The sequence below is a fragment of the Sciurus carolinensis genome, chromosome 14 (genome assembly GCF_902686445.1).
Source record: "Sciurus carolinensis chromosome 14, mSciCar1.2, whole genome shotgun sequence".
NCBI lineage: Eukaryota > Metazoa > Chordata > Mammalia > Rodentia > Sciuridae > Sciurus > Sciurus carolinensis.
The window spans coordinates 6,339,857-6,348,936 of NC_062226.1; the positions used below are offsets into that span (position 1 = coordinate 6,339,857).

At 61.9% G+C, this 9,080-nt stretch overlaps 1 long non-coding RNA gene across 2 annotated transcripts; it reads left to right on the plus strand.

The window, feature by feature from the left end:
- Positions 1-704: 704 nt before the first annotated feature.
- LOC124964524 (uncharacterized) lies at positions 705-8,658 on the plus strand. Of its 2 annotated transcripts, XR_007104988.1 has the most exons (4): positions 705-1,051; positions 2,920-3,003; positions 5,304-5,900; positions 6,726-8,658. It is a non-coding gene; the product is annotated as an uncharacterized LOC124964524 (long non-coding RNA). The 2 variants fall into 2 exon arrangements; XR_007104989.1 differs by lacking the exon at positions 2,920-3,003.
- The last annotated feature ends 422 nt before the right edge of the window (positions 8,659-9,080 follow it).

Genomic DNA, 9,080 nt, shown 5'->3' on the forward strand with positions numbered 1-9,080 from the left:
ATGTGCAAAGGCCCAGAGAACTGGCAATTAGCTGAGATGGGCTGGAGCAGAGTGGCGGAGGGGGTGAGCTGCAGGGGTGAGCAGGAGCCACAGATGGGCTGACTTGGAAGGGGTGACGGGGTTGGGGGACACTACAACATCCACAGGCCCTCGAGGGCGCAGGGCATCAGGGAGCATCCTGGAGCCTTGAAGAGGCTGGGGTGGCTTTCCATCAGAAGGGGGAGGGGGCCGCGGGGGTCCCGGATGGGAGGAGTGGGCAGGTGTGTGAGCTCTGCACAGGAAGAGCTGCTGGGGGCGCGGAGGCGAGGAGGGGAAGGAGCAGGTGGCCAGGCCACAGAGGTGCCTGGGTGGCCGCGGGAGCCGGGCACTCATGGCTCTGCAGAGAGCTCCCTGGACAGCACCGAGCCCTCCTGGTGGCCTGGAGGCCACGCCCTGGCCTGCTCCCTGGGAGGTCTCAGGCAGCCCGCACCATCTCCTCCCAGCATGCAGTTCAGGTGTGGTGGCTTTGGGACTCTTGCGGTCAGGAAGCCGCCCTCCCCTGCCTGCCTCTACCCAGAGACACCAAGTGGGGGGCGTGGCCTCCTGGGACAGGGGTGGCAGCTGGCCAGGGACCAGAAGCAGGGCGGGAGGGAGAGGGGACAAACCCAACTGCAGCACTGCCCGCTGGGAAAGGGCCGCAGCAGCACCCTGCACGGTGTCACCGGCACAAGCACTCTGCACAGGGACGCTGCTGTGCCTGTGGGCACGCCACAGCCCATGAACCAGGCCCACTGGCCCACTCACATGGCAGCCGGATCCAGGGGTGTGCACTGCCCCTGTGGGTGGCACCACTATGCTGGGCCTGCTGGGGACCCCCTCCCAGTGCACTCCGGGTACCCTGCTTAACCGCCCTGAACTGTAGGCGGCAGGTACTATCGGCATCCCATTTTACAGAAGGGACACTGAGACCCAGAGGAGGTGACAGGAACTGGGGCCTAGAACTGGTGGGCGCAGGCCCTGCCCACCTAGAAGATGGCCAGGGAATGGCAGCTCCTTTCTTCAGACACGACAGGTAAGAGGTCCTTGTTCCCTGTGAGCGAGCTGGACACTGAGGCTCTCCCTGGATAGAACCTGGGGAGTGGGCACGTGGTGTGAGCCCCACCTGAGCCCCCTCCTGAGTCCCCTTGGCCTCCTTTACTGTGTGGAAGGAGCCTCTGGGGCTCTACGCATAGGGGGTCCCCACTTGGAACATCTCTTAGCAACCACTGAGGTAGCTGCGGAGGTGCCAGGCTGGGGTCTGCCTGGGCTCAGCCGCCTGAGCTGAGATGGGCGCTAACTCCTGGGGCCTCAGTTTTCCATCTATAAAACAGAGAATAATGGTGACGACCGTGTGGGGTCATTGTGCGGATCCAGCAGGACAGCAGGGCAGGGCACGTGGCCGGCACTGATCAGACAGTGGTCACTATTAGCGATACCACCATGAGCATGTGGCCTAGCGCTGGAGGTAGGTCATTCTCCCCCAAGACCAGGCGTGCCCAGAGAGCAGCCCCCTGAGCTCAGCTGGCCGAGCCCAGGCGTGGCTTTAAGAGGAACTGGTGCGGAGGAAGGTTGGTGGAGCAAGAAGCAAGGCCGTGCCACCAGGAAGGGTACTCGGGAATTAGGAAACTGAGCCCCTTATTTTTGCTGAGGTGCCTGAGGTCACACAGCTCGTCCAGGGACTAGATCCCCGGTCTCTGCTCCCCACCCTGGGCCTTGCCTGACATGGAGTCCTCGAGTGTCCAGGACCAACCCTCAGCCCTCACTCTGGAGCCTGGGGTGGGTGCCACTCTCGCCTCCGACGCTTTCTGGGCCTGACACAAGGGCCCGAGCCGGGGCAGGGATCTAGTCTAGGCAAGCAACCCTGCTGCCCAGCCCTGAGGGAGGAGGTCAGGAAGAGAGACCAAGGGCACAGCCTCAGGCCCTCCCACCGGAGCCCAGGACCACCGGTGGGGAGACCTCTGCAGGTCCGGGGTCCCAGCCCAGGAAAAGCATGTCAGAGGAAGTGAGCTTGTTAAATGGTCAGTCCCCCAGGTGACCCCTCCCGGCCCTTTCCATCTGTGAAGTGAACCAGACGAGGGCCCGGCCGTGGGACCCCCTGGAGATGGAGACCCTAGGCTGGAGGCTGGCCTGGCTCTACCTCCTGCTCTGCGGGTCTGGCCCCCACTGCTGGGCCGCAGCCCCGACTCACTCATCAGCAAGCTGCCTGCCAGCTGCCTCCCAGCGAGCCCAGGAGACCTCCAGCCCACCACTGGTCCTCAGCCTCTGAGCCTCCGAAACCTCACCCAGCTGCCTGCCACCCAGGCCCAGGGCCCACTGCCAGGGAAAGCCTCCCTCCCCTCCCCCAGCTCCTGCATCTTCCTGGTCTAGGCTGGAAATAGGTCCGTGGACAGAACACACCAGAGGGGAGACTGCAGGCCAGTGGGGGTGGAGAAGGGGGACAAAGGGACAAACACATGGCTCCACCGGGCAGTGACAGCCAGGCAGAAGGCGAGGCAAGGACAGAGGTGGCCACGGCCCTGTGCAAAGACAGAGAGAGAGGCGGGACAGCAGCGGAGGGCCTGGACCAAAGGGAGGAAGGGGCCGGCCTCGGGTGGGAGTGGGGGGCGTCTGCACCCAGGAAGGCCACCCCCAGCAGGGACAGAGTCGGGGAGGGGGTCTTGTGAAAATATTTATAAATGGAGAGTTTCTAAATTGTTTTTGCACTTCCCCAGTAAATCACTCATCCGTGTGTCTCCTCTCCTGTCTGCAGGGGCGCGGGGTCTTCCTGCGGCCCCCTCCCCCTGCTCCCCGCCCCCTCCCGGCCCCCCAAGACCCCTCCCCGCCTCTCCCTCCCCTCCCCCTCCCCCCTCCCGGTTCGGCCTCCGCCTCCAGCCTCCGCCTTCCCTGCCCTCTCCTCCTCAGGTTGGCAGGCGAGGAGGGGCCGCCACCCCGAGGTGACCGGCTGCCACTCTGGGTTTCTTCTCCGCCTTAAGCAAGAATAATCGTGTAAGTCAGCGAGGCTCGGATTAAGGAGGAAGGCAGCGCGCCGCCGCGGCAGTCTGGCACCCCCAACCGGGCCGCGGGAATCTTCCTGGAGGACCGGAGGCTGGCTGGGGAGGCAGGGGCGGGACCGGCCGCGCTGCAGTCGGGCACTGTGGGGGCCGAGCCTCGTCTGCCTCCCCTCCAGCCTCCGCCCCACCCCCTCCCATGGGCGACTCTGTCGGGGGTCGGGCCGTTTCGGGGCTCCGCCCTCCAGCCCCCCAGCGCCCAGCCGGGCGGGCACCACAGAGGCGGCGCTGGAGGCTCGACCTCCTCACCCCGCGGGCCGCGCCCTCCCCGCGCCAGCCCCCAACCCTGGAGCCTCCTGTCCAGCATCGCAGCCAGCAGGCTGTGGGGCTCGGGGACCTGCAGATGGAGGGGCCGCGCCCCGGGTCCCCGCTGCGCGGTGAGGAGGCCGGGCGGCCGCCTGGGTGCAGACGGACCTGCTGTCTTCCTCAGCCCCACCCGTGCTTCCCCTCAAGGGTTCTTCCGTCCCACCTCCCGGGACCCTTCTTACTGCTCCCCATAGCAGCCACTGCGGCCTGTCACCAGTAGGGCCAGGGGCAGGGCCTGGGACCCAACGGCTCTGCCCAGGCTCCACACTCCGGCTCCCATGGGCCTGGCTGCTGCCCCAGGCCACAGATGAGGACGCTAGGCCCACGGGGATCTGCCCAGGCCAGGGACTGAACCCTGCTGAGGGGTGTGCGCTGGCCAGGCCTAGTGGGACCTTCCCACGGGGGACCCCAGAGGACCTGGGGCCCCTCCTGGAAGGAGGGCAGTCCCCAGCTGCGCCTCCTCAGGCCTGTGCACCTGTCTCCTGCCTGTCCTGGGAAAACCCCCCTCTGGCTCTTTATCTGCAGGTCCAGGGTCCAGCGACACCCTGGTGGCCTGACATAGTGGTTTTCAAGCAGATTCCAAGATCCTAGGTTGCCAGGCAGGGGGGACAGGCCAGCTGGGGGGCTCCGGCCCTCTCTTGCTGTATCCAGTATCAATCCCCGGGGGTGAGATTTATTTTAAGAAAGATAAAAGAGCCAGGTAGAAGGAGGAGAAAGTGTGGAAAAGAGCGAAACCCACTGCTGTGGATGACCAGGAGCTGCTTAGGATGGGGAGTCTCGGCTCCCGGAAGCCTCCCCCCTCGTCCAACTTGCTCCCCCAGCTGCCACTCCAAGGGCAGCAGACAAACAAGACAGACCCAAAGGAGATCTGGGAGGGCGTTCTGTCCTTGAAACCAGCCCACCGAGCCGGGCGGCTGTACCCAAGAGTGGATGAGCTGAGTGGAGCTCAGAGATGTCGAGCAACTTGCCCAAAGTCTCACAGCCAGCGTGAGACAAAACCAGTCACTCTCCAGTCCCAGCTGCGCATGACCTGCTCCCTGAAGTGGTGTGGCACCCGGCTCACGGGTGCCTGCCTCTTCCTGCTCTCGTTCAGTGCCAAGCCGTTCCCAGGGTTTCTCGGGCGGCAACGAAGACTCAGGAATGCTGGTGACGGTGTCCGGGAATCACTGGGGGCGGTCGGGCTGCCGTGCTCTGCTTCTCTGCCCTCGCCCCTCAGCCGGGGCCCCTGGCCGTCACCCCCTGATGGCTGTTGTCCTCCAGGTGTCAAAGCGGGGCTGCTTGGGTCCCGGGAGTTCTAGCCCTTCCCTCTCTCCCCCCAACACCTGCATTGCCTCAGGCTCTAGGGCCACCCTGCCACGCTGCCCCGGGCTGCCGGCTCTGGCCTGGCCTCTGGCCTGGCCTATGGCCTGTCCATGGAGCTGCTCAGTTGGTCCCAAACCCTGTTCCTGGGGCTGGGGCAGCGGCCCCCAAGCTGGCAACCTGAAGGAGGGGGACTTTTGCTTCCCCCTGGGGTGGGGGGCGTGCAGAGCTTCAGACCCACTGCAGTGAGTGACTCACACCCGCCCCCACGAGGAAGCTAGAGTGTTCGTCCTGCCTTCTCGGGATGCTCGGCACCTGGGGACTGGCCAGCTTGCAGGCATCCTCCAGCTCCTCCTCCTGCTGGGGCACCTGGCGCTTTTTACTTTCTCTTTTGTGGTACCAGGGATGGAACCCGGGGGCACTAAACCACTGAGCCACATCTCCAACCCTTTTTATTTAAGACAGGGTCTCGCTGAGTTGCTTAGGGCCTCCCTAAGTTGGTGAGGCTGACTGAACTCACGGTCCTCCTGCCTCAGCCTCCAGAGCTGCAGGGTGGGCCACCGTGCCCGGTGGATTTTTACTTTCTTCCTTACAGTTTTCAATATCACTCAAATTTATTTATTTGTTTTACAGTAAGGGATGCACAGTGTTTTCAGAAACCATGGTGTCCCGATGCCCAAAGAAGAAGGAACAATTTTAAGTGGACGAGATGGAACTGTGTTGCTGCTGAGATGCTCTCGTGGAGATGAGGCAGACGGGAGGGAAATCACGCCTCGCACATGTGCAGGCGGGTCGTGAGGCCATCAGGGAAGCCACCGGCCATCCCTGCTCCTCCCCGGGTCCTGTTTGAACACCCTGAGAGATGGACAGCTCACCTGCTCCCTGGAACTCCAGTTTCCGGCTCACCAGCAACTCTGCTTGGTCCTTTGGCCAAAGGTGTTTGCACCTCGGGATGTCCACACAGTGACAGAGCAGGCTGCCCAGAGAGCAGCAGCCTGGAGGTGGCCAGACCCCCATCCGCCCAGAGAGGCTGGTTCCCTGCCCCTGAAGACACAGCCTGGGACCCTTCCAGCCCTTTCCCCGGCTTCAAGGGCAGAAAAGAATAGGAAGCTCTTGTTTGTATTTCAAAAGGGACACCTAGTGCTGTGGGCGGAAACTTCTGGAGCTCACCACAACCAATTCTGCTTCTTCCTGGGACCTGCCACCTGTCCAGTGGTGTGAGGCCATGTGGTAAGTGCTCTCAGTGCATTGTGGGATGAAGGGACATGATGCCGTTTGTCCTGCTCGATGCTCAGGAGGGGGAGGCCCCTGGAGGAGGAGGCGGCCTGGATCCCTGAGTCTTCCCATGGAGGGCAGCTGCCCTGGAGAATCCCCCAGGCTCCCAGAAGCCTCTGTTGGGTGCAAAGCAGACGTTTGTTGATCCGGGCACCTTGGCGCAGGGCCTATTTGTTACTGGAACACCATGTGGCATTGCTGACAGATACAGGTGCGTCCCCAGGCACTGCTGAGGCCTGGCCCTGGTCCTGAGGGGACTCCTGGCTCAGTTCAGGGAATGCCGAGACCTTGGACAGGTCTCCTGGCGCCCCTGTGTCTCGGGCCTGAATCGCTCATGTTCCCAGGTCCCAAAGGACCAAAAAATATCTGCCAGGACTCAAGGCTGCTAGCAGAGCACCGTGGAGGCAGCACGGCCTGTCACAGTGGCCCCAGGAGGACGGCTCCATCATCGTCCCCATTCCACCATGGGAAACTGAGGCTCAGAAAGGCAGGTCCCATGACTGGAAATACCAGCATCTGTGACCCCTAACTGCTCTAATGTCACTTGCCACCTGGCATTTCACTCCCTACAAATGCAACTTGAAAGAAGGCTCACTGTAGGAACTTGAGAGAACTGGGAGTCATTTTTTTTTTCAATTGTAGAAAAATACATATAACATGAAACATATCATCTTAACTTTTTCTTTTTCTTTTATTTTTTCTTCAGTACCGGAGGACGAATCCAGGAGTGCTCTACCTCTGAACTCCACCCTTAATCTTTTAAATTTTATTTTGCAACAGGTTGCCAAGGCTGGCCTCCAACTTGCGATCCTCCTGCCTCAGCCTCCTGAGTCCCTGGGATCATGGCGGGTGCTGCTCCGAGCCCCGGCTCATCTTAACCACTGTTACCTGCGTAATGGTGGCATCAAGTACATTCCCGTTGTGGGGCCACCGCCACACCACCCGTCCACAGAACTGCTCACCTTGCAGAGCTGTCCCCAGACAACTAGCCAGGCTTTCTCCTCCCTACCGGAGGCCACCTTTCTCTCTCTGTGACTGCATCCTCTAGGTCCCTGGCAAAAGTGGACGCAGACAGTTCTGGTCGTTTTGTGGCTGGCTCCTCTCACGTTGCATAATGTCCTCCTGCATGCCGCAGGGGGTGTTAGGGCCCCTGCGTCACGAGTGAACAGGTTCTGTGGTGCGCAGGTTTTGTTCCTCTGTCCCTGCGCTGGGGACGTGCGAGTTGTTCCTGGTCTTGGCCAGCGCCTCTCCCTCCGAGGCCCCGCCTCCAGTGCGCTGGGGTCTGGCTCAGAAGGTCACCCTACTTTTAATTTTTGAAAGACCACCATGGCGTTTTCCGGGCGGCCGCGCGTGCCGGCAGCCTGTCCTCGGTCCTCCTGGGCTTCTTCAGAGGAGATGGGGCTGGGGCGACATCTCAGGCTGGGATTTCTTGGCTCTGTTTCTTTGTTCCTTCCTCTCTGGTGCTGGGGCTGGAATCCCGGGCCTCCCACATGCTAGGCGAGCGCTCACCCCTCAGCCACACCCCAGCACCCAGCACCCAGCACCCAGCAAACCCGCTGGGTTTATGCATTTGCATTTCCTTAAAAATAAAGGAAGGTGCAAGGAGGTTTCAAATGCCACCAGGGACTTGAGAGGCCTGCAGTCCCCAGGACCTGCTACTGGAGGAAGCGGCAGGCAGCTGCTGCCCACTCCTGGGGTGGCGTAGCCCTGGCTTAAGGTCCTCTACTCCAGAGTGGCCAGCGGGGCCTGAGCCCGAGGACAGGCTGGCCTTCCAGCTTCCCCAGAACCTCAGCCTGCGATGTCGCAACCCTGCTTCCCCTGCGGGGCCTGAGCGGGAACTGGGCTGGGCCTTTCCAGCTCTGCCGGGTCCTGTGATCTGCAGTCCCCACCCAGGGCTGGGACACAGTGTGGAGGAGGCAGGAGGCGCTGTCGTCCCGGCCCCTTGGCTGCCACAACAGATGGGGCAACTTTGTGTGCAGGACATGCAGGATGAGAGCCCAGAGTCGGACCACCGAGTCCCTGGGCTGCTGTTTACCAGCTGTGTGACCTTGGAAAAGTCGCTTCGCTCCCAGCCTTTCCCTCAACATGTGAACGGCTGGAATGGTGCTTGGCCCCCGTGAGCACCGGCTAAATACCTCCCATGACGATCTATTGATCCTCGTTGCCTTCAACACCACCAGGTTGTCTCTGTCTACCTTGAACCATCTGTGGCTCCCCACTGCCCGCAGGAAGCAGTCTACCACACTCTCACATGCTGCTGGACAATGGGGACTGACCCCCACTGACCATCCCCAACCTCCTCTTCCCCTCATTTGCCACATTCCAGTCCATTGCCCTCCTATCCGGCAAGCACCCAGCACACCCGCCAGCCACAGGCCCTTTGCACATGTTATTCCCCGTGCGGGGAATGTGTTCCCTGCTGCCACCCCTGCAATGTCACCTCCAAAATGGCTTCTGTATCACCTTAAACATTACTTCTTCAGGGAAATCTATTTTGACACCCCTACCCCCTTTGTCCATGTGGAAGTCCCTGGCTCTTAAAGCCCTGTGACCCCAAACACATTGGTCACAGGAGCTCACAGTAGTGGGTTGTGAACATTCATGTCCCCATGTGGGCCCTGGGGAGGGCGGGATTATGGCTGTTTTGTTCCCACAAGGGCAAGGATGGCTCAGGTGTCCCCTAAATATTAGTTCAATTAAATCATTACTTTCCAGAAAAGCCTGGTCGGGCGACTTGGGCGCTACTTAACCACGAGCCCCGGCGTTCCCAGCGTGGCGGCGCTTCCCCTTCATTACACGGACAAGTCAGAGGAACCTTCACACACATCCCGCGTCCTCATTTTTCAGCTCAGGAAAGTAGAGTCGCTGCACTGAGCAGCTGTCCCACCTGGCCTGGCCGTGCCCCGCTCAGGCCAGCCCTGGGTGGCCCTCAGACCCAGGGAGACTTCCGGCTGCCCCGCACTCCGGGCCAGTCAGGGACGCCCCCTCGAGAGCCGAGGGAAGAGCGGGAGGCTCAGGCCTGCTTTCCGCTCCTTGGGCAAGATCAGCAGGAGCCGAGGTGGCCTCGCCCAGGTCCCAGCCCCACCGCCTGGGGAAGAGGGTGGGAAGAAGGACTGGAGCAGGAGACCAGCCCTG